General features: G+C 32.5%; 1 pseudogene; it reads left to right on the forward strand.

The window, feature by feature from the left end:
- Positions 1–22,906, forward strand: part of LOC149546379 (protein ACCELERATED CELL DEATH 6-like) — a 51,045-nt pseudogene that overhangs the window by 17,112 nt on the left and 11,027 nt on the right.

Below are 22,906 nucleotides of genomic sequence, written 5' to 3' on the forward strand. Positions count from 1 at the left end.
TCCCTGCAAGACTATGCCCAGAGATTTGAACTTCATCGAGAAGTCCTCAATGGTAGGGAAATCAGTAGGTGTCAAAGAAGTCAACTCTGCATCAAGCTATAGTGCCTGGAACTGATTCACTGTGCCAAACAAAGTTTCAAATTTGGTCCAAATAGCCAGTGGAGTGGTCAAACCATCCAAGTGAAACAATAGACTATCTGAGATGTTTAGTGCAATCAGTCCCATGGCTTCATCCATTTTGTTTCTATGTTGAAGGACCTCAAAAGGGTACTGCAGAATATGTTGGTTCACATCTAGGCAGGACCATAAGCCCCTTGACATGAGAAGGCTAGTCATCTGTGTCTTCTAGGTGTGATAGTTGTGTGACGTGAGCCGGATCATAGAAGGATCTGACATTGAGAGAAAAAAAAATGGAAGTAGAAGGGTCTGATTCTAAAGAAAATTATAGAATAGAAAATGCTCCCCCCCACAATGAATAAACATATCCCCCAAAATCAAATCAACAACTATGGAAAAACACAAAAACTGAGAAAAGAACCTGGAATTCAGATGCAAAGAATAGGAAAACATAAGTCTCTACTTCAATGCCAAATTTGGAAGCTCAAATGAAATCAAAATCAAACAAAACTAGCACCATTGTGTCCATCTTTAAGTCAGCTTTTCGTCATTTCTTTTGGATCACAAAAATACGTCTGTATGCTCAAGTTACGAGAAAAAACTTGATTGCTTGTCCAAAAGAGTAGTTCATTGGAAAATTACAGTTAGTGTCCTAAATTTGACACTCGTATGGCCATCACCAGGCTGTCATAGAAAAAAATTCGTTCATCATAAAAATGACATCATTAGTCAGAAAACAACATCATGTTGACGAAAAGCAGCATTAACCAAGATTACCAGAAAGTGACTTCAGCTAATAGAATGATGATGTTAGCTGATGGATTTTTGACATAAGCATGACAAAAAGTAATGTCATGGTTTTGTCAAACACTGGAGCGGTGAGTTCACAAGGATTGTCGGTGGTGATGGCACCAGGGAGGAGAACCTGACGGTGCCATTGGCTGGGGTTGGGCGGAGGTGGCGCCTAGGTGGCCGGCTAGTGGTGGTAGGTGTTGGCCATGCCGCTAGTGCTACGCTGGCTATGGCTGAGCACAAGTTGGGTGTAGGTGGTGCTCCAGTGGCTACAAGGTGGTTTCAGGGTGGCCCATGGGTGGAGCACCCAAAAACAACACTTTTTAAATTTTGTTTTAAATTTTTTTTGAACCCTGCATCCATACGATCATACCAAGGGGCCAAATTTTTTTTTTCCAAAATGCCCTGTAGCCGAAAATGAAAAGTTTTACATGTTTTTTTACTGCAAATGGCCTTCTGGCCCATAGTGCCACAAAATTTTCCCTTCACCCTTTTGAAGAAAAAAACTCTGAATTGTGGCTTCAAGAATCTTCAAATAAGGAAGTAGCAAGTCTGCTCTGATACCATGTAGAAGTTGAGAAATCCAACTTCACAGACCCTCAAGAATACCTAGATGCAAATATCCTGCAATGAAGAGAAACCAGAAAACAAAAAAGTAGAGCTTAGAAGTTCTCAAGAATGTGAGAGCGAAAAATGTATTCTAAGTTATGAAAACAAAATACAAAATTTCAACCTTTTAAGGTGAATGAAACCCTAAAGGAAAGACAACTAGGTTTGTGCATTATAAATAATATAAAATATTAATTATATGCACCAAGAGAGCTAAAGCAACTAGAGTAATAAATGACTTAATCTAATAGTTATGGCTCTTCAAAAAAATTGTAATTATAAGGTATTAGAACTGTTTCAAAGAATTTTAATTATGAAGTGTTGTGACGTTTCAAAAGGATTATAACTATGAAGTGTTGTCATATTTTAAAGGATCTCTATTAAGAAAATTTATAACTCTTGGAAAAGAAGAAACTTATCTTTTGAATTTTTTTAGAAAGTAAACATAGATTTGAGATAATATAGTAGGAATAATTCTTTGAAGGACCGACTAAGGTTAGAGCCACATGGACCAAAAAAAGAGGAAGATAAGAAATGTATGTTTATTGATTATATTTATTTAATTATATTTATGAATTTATTTATATTATTGAATCATACTTGTAGATAATTTATGTGTGTGTGTGTGTCTGTGTTTGTGTTACATATACATATATATACATGTGTATGCCGTATATATGTATATGTATATGTGTGTGTATATGTATGTATGTATGCATGCATGCATGTTGTGTGTGTGTGTGTGTATAAGATAGAATTTGAAATGGATAACACACGTGACTCAATAGTTAATGGTAAAAGATAAAGAGAGGACCCAATTTTAGGGAACATGCTGATTTTAATTTATGTTTATAAGGCCAGAATATTTCATAAATGTTAACATATACATATGTGTTAAGGGCCCAAGATAGAGAATGTATCTTCTAGGAAGGACCATAAAGGGAGTATTTCATAGAAGACAAAGAATAACTATAGATCTAAGGATCTTCAAGAGAGTTATTGATCTCGATATGTAGATATTTTTTAAGGTTGGGTTAGGATTGATATTTGAATAGTTAAATCTAATTTAATATTGTATAACCTCTAACATTTATTTTGGAGGTATTCTTGTCCTAGCTAGTGGGGGCATTACAGTGGTACGAGAGCATGATCTTGCCATTTGGTAGGGTTAAAGGTGATCTAGAAAAATAATTGATATGAAAGACTAATGTAGAAAGTTAATGACTATTAGAAAGGGTTCAAACTATCCATAATAACAACCTAATATTTTGGACTAAAAGAATTATATATTTCAACTCAACAAAAGAAATTATCTAATTTCTTAAGGAAAAATAATATTAGGAAGGGTGCATTGTCATATCCCCATTTTAAGATAGAATTTTAATAGTAATTAGATAGTAAAATATTATTAAATAAATAATGATAATTAAGTTAGTTTAAAGCTAATACTAAAATACAAAAAATATAAAATTATTATTATTTAATTGATATTATTAATGACATAATATTTAGTATGACATTTTAAATAATTAAAAAATAATTAAATTAAAATGAATAAATAAACAAATAAAATTGAATGCAAGAGATAATATGATACAAAGTATACTCCATTGAATGCAAAATAAGGTGTGGGAAGGAAATCAAGTCCTGGTTTCAAAAGTGGTTTAAAATAATAAAGTGGTAATAGTATAGTAGATTTGGAACTGGTCCATGAGTATTATGTATCACATTATAGCATAGCACAATATATCCCACAGTTTGGGTAGGTCCTCCCTCGAGAATCTACCCCATATGTGAACGAGCTCCTCCTTAGAATGGAAGAATTTCCTCAAACTCATTTCATCAGAAACTCTACACTATTTTTGCTAGTTCCTACCCTCCAGAGACAAAAAAAAACCATCATGAAAAGCTCCTCTATCATTTCAAAAACCAATCCATCGATTTTCACCTTCCTTTTATTCTAGGTGTTGACAAATTTTTGGGAAACATGCTCACCATACCCTCAATCATTCCATGAATGACAGAAAACCCCCTTCCCATAGATAGACCCATGCTACCTCACTATCCCTGATACAATCCTGAATCTCATAAGGTTCAATATGATTCATTCTAGCACCCATGTCTTCAATAAGATCAACCATCAAATCCTTAGTCTTCTCCGACATCCCCTTGTTGTAGTACAAAATTTGAATGTCAAGGCAATTCAAAGATATAATGCTAAAAATGAACCTCAATAAGAAACTAATTCTCATCATAAGATCACAAGGCGTTGTGATTTCTAATCTCTCTCTAATTTAAAAGCATGCGTGAAAGGTATCTTTCCGAAGGTGAAAGTACAAAGTTGTGTCACCTTTTAGGCTGACTTATCAAAATGATTAAATTTGAGTAATTCTATCTAAAAATGTGTTTTTTTTAAAGATATGATCTAGATAAATACATTCTAGCTAAGTTATATATGGTCTCACACTTTTCCAATTGGAAATGTCTATTAAATGTATGTTTTATACTAGTTTGTATCCAATTACTAAAGAAATAAAATTATTTTAGAAAAGTGGTGTTTCAATAACTCTTGCTATTTTTTATAGTTATTTTTTCATAGTATGTAAACACCATTTTATAGAGCTCAGAGTCAAGAATATTCTCATATAGAGTTTATAGTTTTTAAATTAGATATAGTATATTGTAATTAAAAAATTCTACAACCACATATTTTAACACTTGAAAATATGTTTGTTATGAGAAAGAAAAAAATATTAAATCATATCAAAAAATCTAAAAATTATATGATGTTCTAGAGCAGAGAGTCCTCTTTTAGAATGTATACTTTTTGTCCTAGTTAGAATAGATTTGTTTTGAAAAATGTGGTGGGAGATGAAAACTATCAATTTTAGGCGAGTTGAAATTTCAATCCTTATAAAAGAGAAAATATAGATCTTAGGCCAATTTTTATTTTTGATTGTTTTAGATATATATGTTATCTATAACATACTATGAGATCAAAGGGAAATTTTTTTATTTCCATATAGTTTTGAGTTGGCACCTTAAAAAATTATCTATAAAAATTAGGAAAATATATCAATTCTTATTCCAAATAATTATTAAAAATTATAATCCTAAACTTCATCCATTTCTACACATTTCATTAGTTTACCTCATTTCCAAATTCAAAATAATAATACCAATTTTATGTCATTGAAGGTAACAGTTATACTTTTGTTAACCTTTTCCTTTACAAAAGGGTGACATAGGTTTGTGCTTTTACCCCCATCGATATTAAACATTGCCAGGTATAACCCTTCTACAAGAATAGTGTGTAAGGGAATTCCCTTTATTTTTATTTCTAATGTCCATCCTTGGCTATTTTATCTTTTTGACAAAATCCACTTGGATCGCCCTCCCATCCTTGTACTTAAGTCTTGCAATGAGGGAAACCCAAATGGATATAGTAACAAAATATTCCAAAGTTTATGGCCTTTAATTGAAGGATTTTCCTACTATCTTGGATCTATACCAATATGTCACTTGTTGTGCTTCATCATATTGTACCATTGTGAAAATGTTTTCTTTCCATCATCATTTATGCAAATGATAAGGTTTCCTTGACATCATCAAATTCCTTTATTCCTTTCACATTGTGGCTTATTTTAACGAGGTCATCTGAAAATCTATTACCTTCTCAATATATGTGAGCCAGGCGGACTTCAAAAAACCCCTCCAAAAAGGTGCAGATTTCCTCAACTGCTACTTTGATCTTCCAACTACATTATCCTTTGCCCTTCACATCTTTGATAATTAACATAGAATCTCCCTCTATGGCTAGTATGTTAATTCTTTGAGCTTTCATTATCCTCATTCTCCACAATAGGGCCAAATATTTTGCTTCATTATTTGACCCTCCTTCACAATTCTCCACATGGACAAACACCAGCTTTCCAATATTATCCCAAACAACACCACCCAACACACGTTCCAGCTATGGTCGAGCCATCAAAATTGAGTTTCATCCATGTTTCTAGAGGGGGGTGCCAAACCATTCTATGTTTGGCAAGAGCATTAGAACTATCAAATCTCACCACTCTCAGACTTAAGTCCCAAGAAGTAGCTCATCTCATATCTTATTATCCCAGAATATATAGTTGTTTTGTTCCTTCCAAATTTTCCATTACGCATAAGGGGGAATGACTCTCTAGAAGGTTTGGTGGTATGGGTGATTTGAGGGACCATCCCAGTTAAAAAATTGATGGAAGTCCTCATTGAAGCACCATTCAATCTCTCAATTAGAGAAAAAATCCCTCCAAAACTCCAAAGCAAAGGGAAAATTTATGAGGAGGTGTTGAATGGATTTTTCTGCGTTGTAACATAACACATAGTAGTTGGCTAGCTATAACCCTTTCTTCTATAGGTTATCATTGGTGAGGATTTCTCCATGTAAGGTTAACCACCAAAAGAAGTTGATTTTTGGTAGGATATAAGGGTGCCACACATTCTTCCAACTTGATTGGGGCATCATCTCCCTCAAGACAAAAATTATAAGTAGACTTTACCATGAATTCTCTTGAGGGGGTTAGTCTCCATACCAAAGAATCTTCCAATAGGGTAGAGGGGATACAATAATATTGCTACTTTTCATGGAGCTGTATAACTAACCTCATCCCCATATTTTTTTGATTGTGAAGTCTTTTCCATCTTCTATCATGAGTGATGTAGTTACTACACAGAGTACCATAATACATGGTACAATAATCTCTTAGAAGTTGAAACCTGGTAAACATGAGGCAACCATCATGGAGCCATTGATCCTGCTAGAAGTCAATGTTATTCCCATTACCCAAGACCTAGTGAGTGATCTTCTTTAAAATTGTACGAGTGTGCATGATATTATTCCAAGTTTTTGATCCTAAGAGAAGTGCATTGTTCCAAAGATGATGATGTAATGAGTCCCTCATTAAGTACATAGCCTTGACAATACTACACCAATTTCTCAAGGAGTTCATCAATCTCCATGCTACTTTAGACAAGAAGGCTTTATTTAGATGCTCAATCCTTCTAATGTTAAGACCCCCAAAGGACTTGAGTCAATAGACTTTCTCCTAGCTCACCAAACTTATTCTAGTCTTATCCTCTATTCTTGACCACAATTTTTTTTATAGATTTTTCCAATAATGTCCCTCTATCTACCTGGGAGTTTAAAGGGGGAGATGAAATACATAGGAATGCCCTATAAGGATGCCGAGAATAGAAAAATTTTCCTCACACTACATAGTATTTTACCTTTCTAGCCTAGAAGCTTCCTCTATATGTATTCCACTTGCCCATTCCAATATAGTGAAGAGTAAAGACACCTCTTTAATTGTGAGAGGAAGGCCAAGATAATTATTAGGTAGGCTTGCCTCCTAGCATTCCATGATTATAATCACCTTTTGTCCTCGTGTCATTATTTATATTAAAAAATATGCCTTATGTTTCTAATAATTTATGCATTGCCCAGAGACCTTCTCATAGTGGTTCAAAAGGGTCTTCCAAGACCTTGCTCATAAAAAGAGGACATGCTAATCATGAAGGTGTCATCAAAAAAATGTTGGAGCACCTATGAGGGGCTTGATGAGGTAGGTCTTATGCAATGCCTACCTCTAGTTGGCTTTTCATTTTGTATTGTCAGATTCTTTTAGGCCAGTTTTATGATTAGCTCTACTTGGTTACCCGATTTGTTTGGATGTTATTTCATACTTAGTTGATATAATAGATGAGCTACTTCATACATGGTTATTTCAAGTGTTTATGTTTATCCTTTCAATGATGATATATGTATGTTCATTCAGTTATAATTAAATCATTTAGTTATAATTCAATTATAATTAAATCAAATTAAATGATAATAATATGAAAATTTTATGAAAAAAACCATTATTTAATTATATTTAATGAATTGAGAAATTAATTAAATAAAATAACTAAATTTAAAGATTTAATTAAAGTTTTAATTTTGGCATAATTATATTTATTTAATTTAATAATAATTTATTTAGGAGTTTCATTTTTATAATAAACTCTAAATATGATTATTAGTAAATTAATAAATATTTTATTAAAGACATCTTGTAATTTAATAAAAGAGTGAAAGGAGTTGATTTTAAAAAGTTATTCTAATTAATTTACAAAAAAATTGCATGTGAAACTAAAATATAATAAAATAGTTAAGAAAAAGGTTTTGTGTGACTGCAAAACCAAAACCCTAAAGGGAGAAAGCTCTTCATTAAGAAATTAGAGCTCATTTCTCCATACTCATATTTAGAGGAGCCAATTTCTAAGAAGAGAGTTTTTGAGAGAAAAGAAATTTGCTTGCAAGCTCCGTGCATCTGTTGTTTAGCATCAAATCTAGGTAGGATCTTGTAAGTTTTGCGCAGTAGTATCTTTCATTGAAATATTCATCTTCTCCATGTCTAAATGGAATTGTTTTTAGAATTTAATTGGACTGAAACCCTTGTTTATAAATTTTATTGTCCTTTTTTTTAGAAACATCTATGAATGAATTAAAATTTTAAACCCTTGTTTTGTAAGTATTAGAGATTTGTAATTTGATAAATTACAATATGGGCAGGGTTTGGAAAAGACATCAAAATTAGATATTAAAAATTCAATTGGTTGTTTGTATTATTCCTATCAGATGTATCACATAAATTTATTTATTTTGAAATATGTTAATAAAAATTACCATAGTAAATAATTTTACTATGATAAATTTTATCACATTAAAAATTGGAAAATTGTGAAAAGGCATTTTAATGGGGGGGGGGACATTCATTTTTATGTTTTTTTTATTAAAAAATATTTATATTTAAAAGTTGGGCGGGGCCACCAACCCCCCACCCACCTACGACTACCTTCATATTGTCACACAATAGTTACTGCTACAATAGCGACACTACCGCGATAGCATGCCATTGGTCGGCGAGCCTAAAATGCTTTATTGTATTTTTTTTTTGAAAATTTAATTTATTTTATTTTATTAAATTTTAATTTAATAAATTTTGTTAAATATGGATTTTTTAAAATTAAAAATAAATTAATTAAATTAAGAGATATTATTATATTAAATAGTTAATATTATATTATTATTAATAGTAATTGTGATTATTAATAAATTAAAATTATTTATTAATAGTTAATAGTTATTATTTTGATAATTAATAATAATTGTTTAATTTTGATAATATGTATTTAAAATTATATTTTAGTTAGTAAATTACAAGTTGTTTCAAAATTGTTTTCCATCTAAATCCAATAGGTTATAATTGGAATTATTGTTAAATATAATATTGATTTATTTTAATGATCATTGTGAACTTTTAGGGATATATTTGTAAATGGGGTACAAGACTTGAACCCTTTTGTTTAATCAAAATTGTTTGTTTTCAAAACCAAACAAAATCGATGAAACTACATTTTCTTTGCTGTGTGTTTTCCTTGTGTTGGGTTTGAGGTTGACTTAGTACTTTGACCAATCAAGATGTTTACCAAAGGCTTGGGGGTTTTGTTTTGTGATGATGTTATGGTTATATTTTGGTCATGATCTTTTATGGTAATGTGTCACGTATTTTCTATGTTGAGTTCTGATGAATGTTTGTTACCTTAGAGTTGGCTCATGCAATGGTGTAAAAGTACAAACCTGTGTCACCCTTTTTTAAAGGAAAAGGTAAAAAAAAGTATAATTGTTCACCTTCAATTACATAAAACTGCTATTATTATTTAGGATTTGAAAATGAAGTAAACTAATGTAATATGTAGAAATGGATGAAGTTTAGGATTATAATTTTTAATAATTATTTGGAATAATACTTTATATATTTCTCTAATTTTTATAGATAACTATGTAGAGGCTAAAAAATGTTGAAAACTAGGGGTTTAGTTCCCACCACAAAAATATATGGAAATAAACTTATTTCCCTTTGATCGTAGACTATGTTATAGATAACATATGTAGCTAGAAAAATCAAAAATTAAAATTGGCTTTATACCTATATTTTCTCTTTTATAATGATTCAAATTTTAGTTCACCTAAAATCAATAATTTTTGTTTCCCACCACATTTTTCAAAACAAATCTATTCTAAATAGAAGAAAAATATACATTCTGGAAAAGCACTCTCTCCTCTAGAACATCATATAATTTTTTAATTTTTATGATATGACTTAATTTTTTTTCTTTCTCAAAATTGACATCTTTTTTAGTGTTAAAATACGTGCTTGTAGAGTTTTTTAATTACAATATACTATATCTAACTAAAACACTATAAAATCTATATAAGAATATTCTTAACTTTGAGCTCTATAAAATGGTGTTTATATTTTATTAAAAAATATCATAAAAAATACTAAGAGTTATTGAAATGTTAGTTTTCTAAAATAATTTTATTTCTTTAGTAATTGGATACAAAGTAGTATAATACATGCATTTAGTAGGCATTTGCAATTGGAAAAGTGTGAGACCATATATAACTTAGTTAGAATGAATTTATCTATATCCTATGTTTGAACAAAAATGATTTTTAGAAAGAAATACTCAAATTCAGTCATTCTGATAAGTCATCCTTAAAGATGACAAAAATCACATAGTAGATTTCTTATGTGTCTTTGTTGCCTCTGGTATTAGATGCTACTTGTGTTTTGGTACCTTTGAGATAGATTTCTATTAGGATTTCCTTGACCTAGATGTTGGTCATGACTAGTTGATTGATATTTGTATGGTACTTGAAACTATTTCCTCATCATGGTGGGAGTGGGCCATTTAGGTTCCACGAGGTCGGGTGGTAGTGCATTTTTCTTATACCATTGAGATCTGACAACTAGATGTCATTGCTGGATGTATTTGTGCAATTGTTCCCTTCTTTCTGGCTTTTTATTTCCATTAGATGGCTATCTTCTATTGTACTATATTTTTTTATCATAGATCTTATGAGATGATGTATTCTATTGATGATGTATATTATTTAAGCTTTTCATACCCTATGACTTGTACAGTGGATGATTATGCATTCTAATTTTTCCAAGTAGCATCTTATGTAATTGTATATTATTTATTGGATTCATACTTGTGATTATTCCATGATGTGGATTTTGGGTTACATGTTAGATTTAATATTAGTAAACTTTTGCATGTGATTCAACATCATGGAACCATTAAGAGATGTAATATGTTGATGATGTTTGTATATATGTGAGTTATTTCTTCTACTATATTATCTCTTGTTATTATCTTTAAAAATAATTGTTTGACAAACTTAGTGAAATGTTAGGTTAATTTCTTTTGGGTTTCTTGGTGCGGCATTACATCTTATGTCTTTTAACCTACCATAATTTCCAAGGCCATTAAATTTCTCTTGAACACCTCTGCTACAACGATGAATAACTAGGGAGAAAGAGGGTCTCGTTATCATAGACCTTGAGAGAATGTAAAAGCTCTACCTAGGATCCCCATTTACCATAACAGAGAATTGAGTGGTGTTGACTGCATCCATGATTATTCTTAAAAAAATCTCTTTGAATCCTAACTTGGTTAGAATAGAAAACAAGAATTCGCTGCTTACCTTATCACGGGCCTTAGAAATGTTCAGTTTCATTACCACCTCATGGGTGGTAATGACCACATCTAGAATCTATCTTCCAAGGACAAATCCATTTTGGTAGGGGCCTATAAAATTATCAAGAAGTGGTTTAATGTATTTGACCATGACCTTAGAGAGGATCTTATAAAATGTGTTGCGGATGCTTAAGGGTCTGAATTCCTCAAGACATCTTGGTGCTTTCGTCTTTAATATTAAAACAAGAAAGGCCTATGTAAGTTCCTTTAGTAAGTTTTTTGTTCTCAAGAAGTCCCACGTGGCATGATAAATATCATACTTGACAATTTCCCAAAAATATTGAAAGAGTGCAAGGGGAAACCCATCAGGCGCTAGGGCCTTAAACTAGTTCATACTAAACACAACTTTTCTCACTTCCTCCTCCACAACCTTGAGCATCATTGCATTATTCAGTCATTCATCAACCACCAAGCTCATAATCCTTAAAATCTTCTCCTCAGAGGTTATACTATTTTTGTTTGGCAAGTGGTTATAGATCTCCTAAAAGTATTAAGAGACCCAATACTTCATCCTATTCTCCTCTAATATTTCCTAACTATTATTGTCTATCACTAGGCTAATTGTGTTCCTCTTTTTTCTCTTTGATTTTAAGCTATGGAAGAAGTTTGTGTTCCTATCACCCTCTTCTAGCCACTGCACTCTTGATCATTACTTCCAGAAAACTTCCTCTTGTTCTAACAACACTTTCCACTTAGCTTGACATTCCCTCTCCTCTTGTTGAGTATGTTAAGATGATTTACCACAAGCCAGATTGGCTCGAAGGGACTCAATATTATTTTTAGTCAGCTTCTTTTCCTTAATGATATGACCAAATGATATTACCCTTTGCCCTCTCTATAGATACTTTCTAGTTTTCTAGCAATATAGAACATAGTTGAACCTTGAACTAGGGTGATTCAGCATTAAGAAATACATTCTTTGAATTTTGGGTGTTAGTTCCACATTATCTCATACCTAAAGGGTATTTATCTAATTTTTTGGTACTTCTTGCAAGAGAATAACAACATATAATGGTCATAGATGGTCCTTGAATAAGCCATTAAGGTGGTATTCAGGAGAATATCCTAGCCCACCAAGGTAAGAATGCAATCAAGAATAACCTTAATCAAGTTATTCCCCAATGTGTTATTTGACCAAGTGAAAGGATTTCCCTAAAGATCAATATCAATAAGATCATTCCACCCAAGGAAACCTACCAGGTCATACATACACTTAAAGAAGTCCTCCAAGCCACCTATTTTCTCTGAGGGATGCAGGGGAGCATTGAAGTCCCTCATGCACACATTGTTCTCATGCATCATAGAGTTAGCAACTTATGTCATCTCTTCCCAAACCAAAAGTCACCTATTATGGGTGTTGGGGGTATAGAAATTAAACATGGTCCAGTTAAATATTTTGGAGAGAAAGAACACCACTGTAAAATGGGGGCCTAGGAGCATCTTTGAGAATCATGTCCTCCTTCAAATCCATGATCTTTTGTTTAACTTCATACTGATTCCTAGGAAAATTTAACCCTGTCACATTCTAGGATATTATCTTCATCTTCTCTATGTTTGGATCTCATCAAGGGTCTTTTGTTTCCCCTATGCTATATCTCTAACTGTCTCCTTTTGTCAAAGGTTCTTGGTTGAGGGTCTCCCCACTTTCGTAGCCATCCCAACATTAGCTTTGTTTCCATCACTTAATTTCCTTTTGGGGACCATCTATCCAACATCACCAAGTAGGTTGCACCCACTAGCTCCATTTTTTATTGGGCAATAAACTTCAACAAATACCTAAGAGTTACATTACTAGGGTACCATCCAAACCAGGTGAACCATTCACCTTTATTGGAGAAATGTTGTAGGTTTCTTTGGGCTGGGAGCTTTGGCCAACATTATGAGGGTTCAAATAACTATTCACAATCCCCCTTTTTGCTAGGTGATTGACTTAATCTGCAATACAACAATCTGTCCCTCCTCAAGCTTAGGAGTAACATCTTCCTCTATCATAAAAGCACTACAAGTAGTATCCCTCATCTCAAGGGCCCTCTCCATCCCCTTTTCCTTGGTTCATTCTTAATCCTTCTTTGTAGGTCCCTCAATCTTGCTTGGGTAATGAGTAGCCACCACCTCCTCTCTTTTCGAGGTCTCCACATTGATCTGTTCTTTTATTTCTAAAGTCCTTGATCATTCCACCACAACCACTCCTAGTGAGGAGACATTCTCTTTAATATTTTAACTACGCTTACAGTCTAAAACCAGATGGCCAAGAAAATTATAGTTTTGGACTTCTAAGGGAGCAAAATTCTTGTAAAGAATTTTTTGTGACCAAACAACCAATTTTGACTTCAGAGCCACTACAATTGGAAAGGGTTTCATCCCCAAATTCACATATTCTTACAAAATCCAATTTAGTCTTGGAACTAGTAGTAATCTCAACCTTGATAAAGTATCCAAAAGAATCTCTAATACAGTTGAATACTCTCTCATCCCTTAATTCAGGAGGAAGCCCTGGTAATAAGATCCAAATAGGTGCCAAACTCAATAGGTCACAGTTAAAGCAAAAACTCAGTTTCCATATATTAAGCATTGACAAAAAATTTCCATAATGCGAAGAGCCTACCAAGACAATGTTTCAGTCTACTTTGGCTATGAAACTAAATAGGAAGAGGGAACCTATGATTACCAAGAAACTCATCGAGCTAGATAGTATCCACCTAGAAGAACATGATTTCATTACCATATCCACATTAGGTCAAAAAGAGACAAATTCTCCAACAAGGCTCAAGGAGAGTTCTGAGGAAATTGAATCAACCACATAATCTAGGAGTGAAATCTTTGTCCCTACAACACCTAAAACCACCTTAGGTTTATCCCTAGAATCTGCCCAGATCTTGGATCCCACAACAACCTCCAACCAATTATTTCCACCTTAATATAATGATATTATTGATTAATATTTTATGTGTTTATCATTTTCTTTTTGCATTTTATACTAGTTCATTTACATACACTAGAAATCAATGTGAATTATATTCTTAGTTTATGAAAAGATAGATTATTTATTTATTTTTTCAAATAGAATAATCTCAATGCATTTCCTTTAGATGAGTCTCATTCATTTCTACTTTGCCTATACTTAGTTGTACAAGATTGCAAAAATAAGGAGTAAATATTGTGAATAAAAGAATACACCTCAAAAGTTACAGTCCCCTTTCAATTATGTTATCTGATTGTTTGTGCTATAAATTTGCACATAAAGGGGGGATATATGGGAAATAAAATAATGCACTTTAGAAGTTATATTCACTTTTCATTTTATGCCACTTGAGGTGGGATGTGTGTCAGAGAGTGACAGGCTCTTTCATTTTATATCACTTTTAGGACTATCCAGGATCATCATATTATTATTATTATTATTTAAATGATGTCCAAATCTAAATCTAATGATCTTAAATTCCATATCTCAATAATGATCTATTCTTTGCACATTATAATATTTGTGTTTTTAAATATTATTGATGTTGAAAAGTATAAAGATTTACTTAATGTCTATAGTAGATTCTTAAAGCTATTTATAAGCGTAAACATTTTTTCAATTTTAAGTACAAGCATAGATGAAATTTTAAAAGTACTTTTAGAATCTATAACTAATCTTTATAGAAGAAAATTGTTTACAGATTAAACTTAGTGTATTAGAAACACAATATATATATATATATATATATATATACACACACATATATATATACACACACACACACACATATATATATATGTGTGTGTGTGTGTGTATATATATATATATATGTGTGTGTGTATATATATATATATGTGTGTGTGTGTGTGTGTGTGTGTGTGTGTGTGTGTGTATGTATATATATATGTATATATATATATATATATATATATATATATATATATATATATATATATATATATATATATATATATATATATATATATATATATATATATATATATATATATATATATATATATATATATATATATATATATATATATATATATATATATATATATATATATATATTTTACAATAGCTCTATTTCATTACTTCAAACTTTAATTTCTATTTTTTGTTAGAATAATTCAAACAACTTAAAAACTCAAAATAAAAGTGCAACATTTTAATTTTATATGTTCCTTCCAATCATCAAGGTAGTTGTTTGTGGATTGGTGCTAGGTGCATCCCTAAAGGTGGAACCATCAACAACCCTTAGAGCATTGACACCTTTGAATTTGTGACTCTTGTCAATCACAAAACCAATAACACACCCTCCATGAAAATGCCACATGGTATTGATATTTTCCATGAAAAAATTGGCTATGGTCCCCTCATCCTTAATATTAGGTAAAGATGGCCCAATAAAATGCAACCTCCTTGTATCATTAGAATTATCCTTATTGTTGATCTCATTTTGGTTTTACTTAATAGTACTTAGTACGTATTGAGCAAGTCATGTATGTCAAGCATAAAATGTTAGATAATGTATGCCAAGGAAAATATACAGTATGTGTCGAGAACTAGTATGTGCCGAGTAGACAATTAGTGCCAAGTCACTCCAGTGATGAGCAAGCTAATACATGCTGAGCAATTTAGATGCCAAGGGAAAATTGGATGTCAAGTCATTTAGAAAATGAGTTACAACATTGAAGATATAATGAATGCTGAGCATTAGAGGCTTCAAGTATTGAGTAAATAGTTTTGGACATAGTTGTTTGTAATGGCACAAACTCCTATGTAAACTATTTTTTGTCTGACTTAAGAATTGTTTTACGATTCTAGAAGATAAGAATGAATATACATTGAGGATCCCTATGCAGTACATTCAACCAATCAGATAATGGGATGAATTAATCAATAAAATGGGTGAATCACAGTTGTTGATTCCTACCTAACCTTAGGTCAACTATGTTTTCTTAAAGACGAAAAACTCGGAAAGAGTTTGTGTGTGAAGGGAGAGGTTTACATGCGTAGAAAGAGAATTCATGGTGATAAAGGAGATGTGAAAGGATTAAATTGTAGAGTCAGTTAGAGCGAACAAAGGAAAGCTTTTTTCTCAGAGCCTTGTCCTCTAGAAAGGAAAGATTTGTAGCTTTGAGGAAAGATCTTGAAGATGGAAATCTACAAGTTGGGAAAGACTATTAAGAAGAAAAAGATTAAAATCTCCAGCTTTCCCTACACCAACTCAATGAAGCAAGAGATGAGTTGAAGCATTCATTAATGAGAAGGAAAGAGAGAGCTATTGAGTCAAGAGGAAGATACTACTAAATTGTTTGTAGATAGAAATGTTAGAAATTTGTTTAGCACTTCCCTCAAGATTTGTGACAAGGGCTTAATGACTTCCTGTGTACTATAAGTTGAGTGGTTGTATTGGGAATTGATAGATCATTATTTTGGTGCAATGGTAACCCCACTCTAATAAGTTGTATTAGAGCTTGGTCATAGGTTTAAATCCTCAAACCCTTGGGTAACGCCAAGGGGGAGATTGTTAGAAATTTGTTCAATGCTCCCCTTAGAATTTGTGACAAGGGTTTAGCTACCTCCTATGTACTATAAGTTGAGTGGTTGTGTCAGGCATTGATAGATTGGTCTTTTGGTGCAACAATGACCCCACTCTAACATGAAACTAAAGTCAATTTGATGTAGCAATTGCAGATCAAATGGAAAAGAATGGTGTCCTAACTCAAGAGGTCAAAATTCTTAAGATAGAACAAGAAGTCCAATTAGTATTTTTATGTGAGGTAATCAAATAGAAAAAGAAATCTCAAGAAGATAACGTCATGATTGAAGATGACAAAAGAACACTAACCACCAGACTGGAAGATAAGACATCAGAGGTACAAAGGTTTTCTAACATGCAACTAGAAAAAATGAATCAAGTGATTATTTCCAATCATGAATTGAATGGAAATGACATTGAGATCACAACCCTAAAATTATAGAATAAACAACTAAGAAATGAACTCAAAAGAGAAGAGGAATTTGCTGAAAGTTTCAATGAACCTAGTATATCCATGAAATACTTCAAGAAACTAATGAGATCTCCTAGATATGACAATGATACTACTAGATTGAGATACACCAAACTGAGGAAGGAGAATCATCTAAAATTGGTGAACAAAGAAATAACAAAGGTAAGAACTACAAACCTACTTTTCATAATTGTGAAAAGTGAGGTCATACAGAAAATAATGGTAAGAGCAACAATACAAATTAGAACCCTAAACTAAAATTTATGGGTTACTGTCATAAGTGAAAAAAGAAAGGACATCAATAATATGAATGCAAGACCAAGACTTTAAGCACACAAATATTTGAAGGATATTTCTGCCATTGTCAAAAGTATGGACATAAAGCATATGAAGTCATATCTATTGCCAACCAGACATCAAACAAGCAAACAAAGGCACAACAAAATGGAAAATCCTACAATTGGGAAAACCACATTAGATATAGTTGTCACCATTGTCAAGAGTATGGACATGTTCCTGATAATTGCATTAAAACAAATTTTGGAAGTGATTACAGTAGATGGTTGAGTCAAATTGCATGCTTTATATGTTTGAAGACTAGTCACATCAGCAAAAACTATCCATCAAGATCAAAATCATCAAGCAGTGAATTCAATAAAAGTAAAAAGAAGATTGATGTTGAGAAAGTCAAAGTGCAAATGAAAAAGACATGGAAGAAAAAGGAAGATTGCACCACATCAAGTTAAGATGAGGTCACGTCATCCAATGGATTAGGTGATCACATCACCCCCAACTAGGAAATCAAATGTTATGTGAGACTGATATCTCAATGATATGTTTTACATCAGTTCCAAGAATCTAATTTTTGAAAAGATTATATATGCATGAATTAAGATTCAATGTATTGGTTAGAACCTATAAGAAATCTATAAGTTTTGTTAGTTTTCATGTTGTTTCCAAGCATGAAAAGTTTCACAATTGCTTTTGAGTGAAAATGAAATTTCAGTTGATGTTGAGCTATTAAGGGTGATAGTATTGGCCAAGCTCACTATGGTTTCTAAGCATAGTAGAAATTATATGTAAGCCAAGTGAGTTGAAATTTTTATGGTAGCTGAGCTTACAACTATGTAAGCACTAAGCATTTGTCGTCGAGTTTTAAGGGTTATAAAGTCAATTTTAGACTCATTTGTACTCATTCAGTATTAAAGAGAGCACAAAGAGAATAAGGTGAACTAAGGAGAAGGATTCAAGCTTTTTTGAACTAGATTTAACTTCTACTTGTCACCAATCATTAGATTCATAAGGTATTTATTGTGTGTTGAGTTACACTATCTAAATTATCACAAACCCTAGTTATTTAAAAATGGTGTCTAGCTCTTCTACTATTGTTAGGAAGCAAGGAAAAGAAGTTTTAAATGTTCAAATAATAAGTAATGAAGTTAAACAACCACCCTTCCAAGCTATTCTTGAGATAGAATACAAGAGAGATCCTTCTGGTGTGTTATCAATGATACCACCACAGGTTTTGATAATACAAGATGTTAGATGTTGCTGCAATTGTAAAGTTGGAAGTAGTGGAGACACATAAATTAGATATTGATATGGAAAATTGTGTGTAGATGAAGTATTGAAGGAGGAAAACAAAACCATAGAGAGAAAGGGGTTGACCTATGCCCTAGATTTTCCAAATGTATTCAAAATAGAATGGATTAAGATTGTACTTATCAAAATACATGATCACTCTATATGGTTGGAAAATGGCCCTATCAGGATTGCCAAAAGGATCATCAACTGAGTGATAGGGTATCTAACCCTAGACAAACCTAAAACCATGTGAAGTGATTCAAAGGAGGTAACTGAGAAAAATATAGGGGTAGTATGGAATAAGAGAGGGATGCCAATAGATATAATTTCTTATCCCCTAATTGTCTTTGCAATGAGAGTGATTCTCATAAGTTCTTTTAATATAGAATATTAAACAATGTGTCTTATATGGTTGTGGATTTAGGCTACAAGATAGTGAAGAAGGCCCACACTTATGACTTTGCTGATTTATAACTTCAAAATTTATCAGAAAACTTGGAGGCCATAAGAAAGAAAAAGAGTGCACAATGCAAATTTGGTTCACTACTAGTTTGTATATTCTTCTATGTGTAGATTACTTTTCCTACATTTGGTAAAATTGCATAGAAGACCAACAGGCTAGTGATAGTGTAGATTTCAGAGTTGATAGAACAACTTGCAGAGAACTTTGAAATTGTAATGATTAGTTACTTTGAAGATTTTAAGAAGTCCATGAAACAGAGACTAAGGATTCTAGTATAACTAGTGGAGAAATATTATAATGGTGTTTTCTTTCTAGTTGATGTTGATCATACATATATACAAGAAGATATTCCAATGGTTAGATGACTTAGGTCATTTCCTTATGAAATCGATGTGGATGAGGCATCTGCAACCATCATAGCTTTACTGACAGAAGAAATAAACAAGAGTACAACCTCACTTGGAAATTATGAGGAAGCCAAATAAAGAATCCCAATAGGCATGAAGAAAGTTGTTGTGGTAGGAAAGAAAAAAGAGCTTGTGAAGAAGCTTAAGGAAATATTTGGTGGAGGAGAAGAAGAAGAAGAAGAAGATGATGAGGATGAGGATGATGAAGAAGATCAATCAGCCCAAGCCCCACCTGCACTTACATAAGGTCAAGGAGAGGACCAAGAAGAAGTAGAACATGATGAAGGTGTCAAGGAACAAGAAGCCAAGGAAGCACCTAAACCAATATAAAAGAAGAAGAGGAAAGCTAAGGAGCCAGAAATGAGTAAACCAAAGAAAGTTGTGAAACCTAGACAATAGAAGCTAGTAGTACCTATTACCAGGGATAGCACAAGGGAAACTACAAGTAAGACACAAGAAGTTTAGAATCCTAAAGCAAAAAGAACTATTTCTACTGTAAAGTAGAGTCAACAAGATAAACCAAAGAGAAGAAAGTATGTAGTTTTTGTCAAGTTAAATGAGGAAAAGGTTAAATCAGATGACATCAATGAATAACAAGTAGTAAGCCACAATCCTTTGTTAGACTTATACAACTTGAGTGATAATATTAAGCTTAATGTAGATTTGTCAGGATTTACACATGTTGAATTTGATAAGCTAGGAAAGTTAGATATGAATAAGGTGGAAGATTCCATATATCATATGATGGCCACATTTAAGACCACTCCTATTGAGATTTCCAATTCATTACCCAAAATTCTATATAATAGAGTTGACAAAAAGTGGCAATATAGTTTAACAAATGAAAGAAAGATAAGGGGGACCACTCTAGCAAGAGTAATGCTAGATTTGGATAAGTCGACAATGACTAAGGCCATAAAAAATATATAAGGGGGGATTTTCTCTAAAATATAGAACCTTTAATATTTTGTAGAATAATATTGAGGAGGTTGTCAAATAGAGCACCCAGATATGGAAATTCATCTATGGGTGGACAATAGTAAAGGAAACTAAACAAGCACTTGAGGAGGTTGGAGAAGCAACAGATAATCAAGAGGTAGTAGAGACTACTAAGAATGCATCTATCAAGGATGAAGATGAAGGAGGCATAGAGAAGGAAGCTTCTAAAGAGGGTAAAACTAAAGAAGAGCAGTAGCAAGATCAAAATGTACCTAAGGTACAAATGCTGAGTGCCAATCCCCCTCATGTAGACCAAGCAAGTCAGTAGGATACAATAAAGAAAAAGGATGTTTACGGTAACATAGTTTAGAACAACCATCCTTTAATAAAGGAAGAATTGAAAAAGATATTATAGCATTCTAATTTAGCTGCAAAATTATGCACTAATCCTATATTAGTAAGCATAGTTGAGGTTGACAAAGCACCAATAGGGGAAAACAAAACTGACACATCTAGTGTGCTCCCTACATCTATAAAGACAAAAGGTATAGAAGGACTATAGGGTGTCACCACTGACACACGTTTTTTAATGCTCATTGTGATATATCAAGTGAAGGACATAGTGACAATACATGTTAGTACATTAGTACCGAAAGCTTCAATGCAGCACTTACTCACAATTGAGAAGGATGGAACAAGAACCATACTAGGTTAGGAAACAAGTCCTATACCCATATCACAAATACATGGTGAGGAAGAAAACAAAGAAAAGGAGATGAATATGACAAAAGATTTAGTTTAGACTATGAAACCAAACAAACAAATAGCAATTCAGACATTTGTTACCCTATCAGTCTCTGCATTCCCTATTCCTAGTCAAACTCTTCATAGGCCGAGTGTAGATGCTAAACCATTACAATCATCAAGACCTAGTCCTAATTCATCTAAGATTGGAGAAGGCAAATCCTATGGAGATGTCAAATTAGATGAGGTGATTTAACTTCCAAAGTTTTATCTTGCAATAATCACCATAGAAGAAATGAGCATATTGCATGAAGCTCTAGAAAGAAAGAAGCACCAAGAGTTACTTAAAAGGGAGCATAAGAAAATAAAAGTTCTACATGACATCAAAGAAATATTTCTTGATGCATTTAGCCTCCCAAAACCTAATGAGAAAACACCTATTATTGAGCAATTGGTGAATATAGTTTATAAGATCAGTGATGTAGACTTGGATACAAATACTAAACTTGTAGAATGGCCTGAGAAAAAGCTTCAAACAAAGGTCAATGAAAATATTTCTAGTGCCATTACACTACAATAGGTTGACTTAGCAACCAAGATGGAGAGTGTAAAGAAGGTTTTAGAGAATATATTTCTGTATACACAAAACTTTGTGATGTGCATTTATTCACACAAGGAGTTTAGAGGGTCACTGACTAGCTACAAGGTATACCTAGAAACAACAAGTAACATTCTTAAGTTGCCTCCTAGTTAGAGCCAAGCTCATTTTCAAAGATTTTTATCCACTCAAGGTTAGCTAGCTACATTACATGGACAAGATGCAAAAATTTAGGCTACCTTGATAAGTATTAATCTATGTTGACACCATACATGGAGGTGTTGCACAAGGAACTAGCCTTTGTTGAAACATTGATTAAGAAAGATTCTCATGTTTCCACTCATGATGTCTTAGTAGACCTTGTTGTCTAGCTAGATGTTCAATTTTAATCTCTAGAGGCAACGTGCAGTAATTGGGATGCAACACTCAAGATTACAATGGAGGTCCACAAAACATTTTTGGACAAACATACTATTAGTCTACCATCCATGACATGAGTGGCAAAAAGGAGGGATATTTTAAAAATGGGGATTGAGACAAAAAGGGAGAGCATACAAAATGCGGTAGTAAATGTATAAACAAAGGAAGACAATAGATCAACAAATTTACTCAATAGGAGTATCACATTTAGATACAATAAAGAACAATCAACTCAACATGAGTTATGAATTTTTGAGGTATGACTGATAAGTCATTAGTTTTTAAAAAAAATTGGCATTTTGAAATTGTGTATGCAAGCCAAGTAAAGAATATAGATTGTGTGAGTTATGCTCATAAGTTAAGGTTATATATGCATGACAAAGTGTTTTTTCCACTCGTGTCAAAGGGGGAGATTGTTGATCTCATTTTGGTTTTGAAATATGAGTGATGAGCCTCTAAAAGGCCATTATTTTAAGGACCTATTATCTTGTTTTTAGACAATTATCTTGCAAGAAATATTTGATGACTCTATGGTTTAAGAAAAAGAACTTATGTTCTTATGAATATACTATCTATATGTTAAGACATGAAGATTAAAGTATAGATTGTTCAGCT

Source organism: Cupressus sempervirens, chromosome 7, assembly GCF_028749045.1.
Source record: "Cupressus sempervirens isolate cs-2001-9-10 chromosome 7, ASM2874904v1, whole genome shotgun sequence".
In the NCBI taxonomy this organism is placed as follows: Eukaryota; Viridiplantae; Streptophyta; class Pinopsida; order Cupressales; family Cupressaceae; genus Cupressus; species Cupressus sempervirens.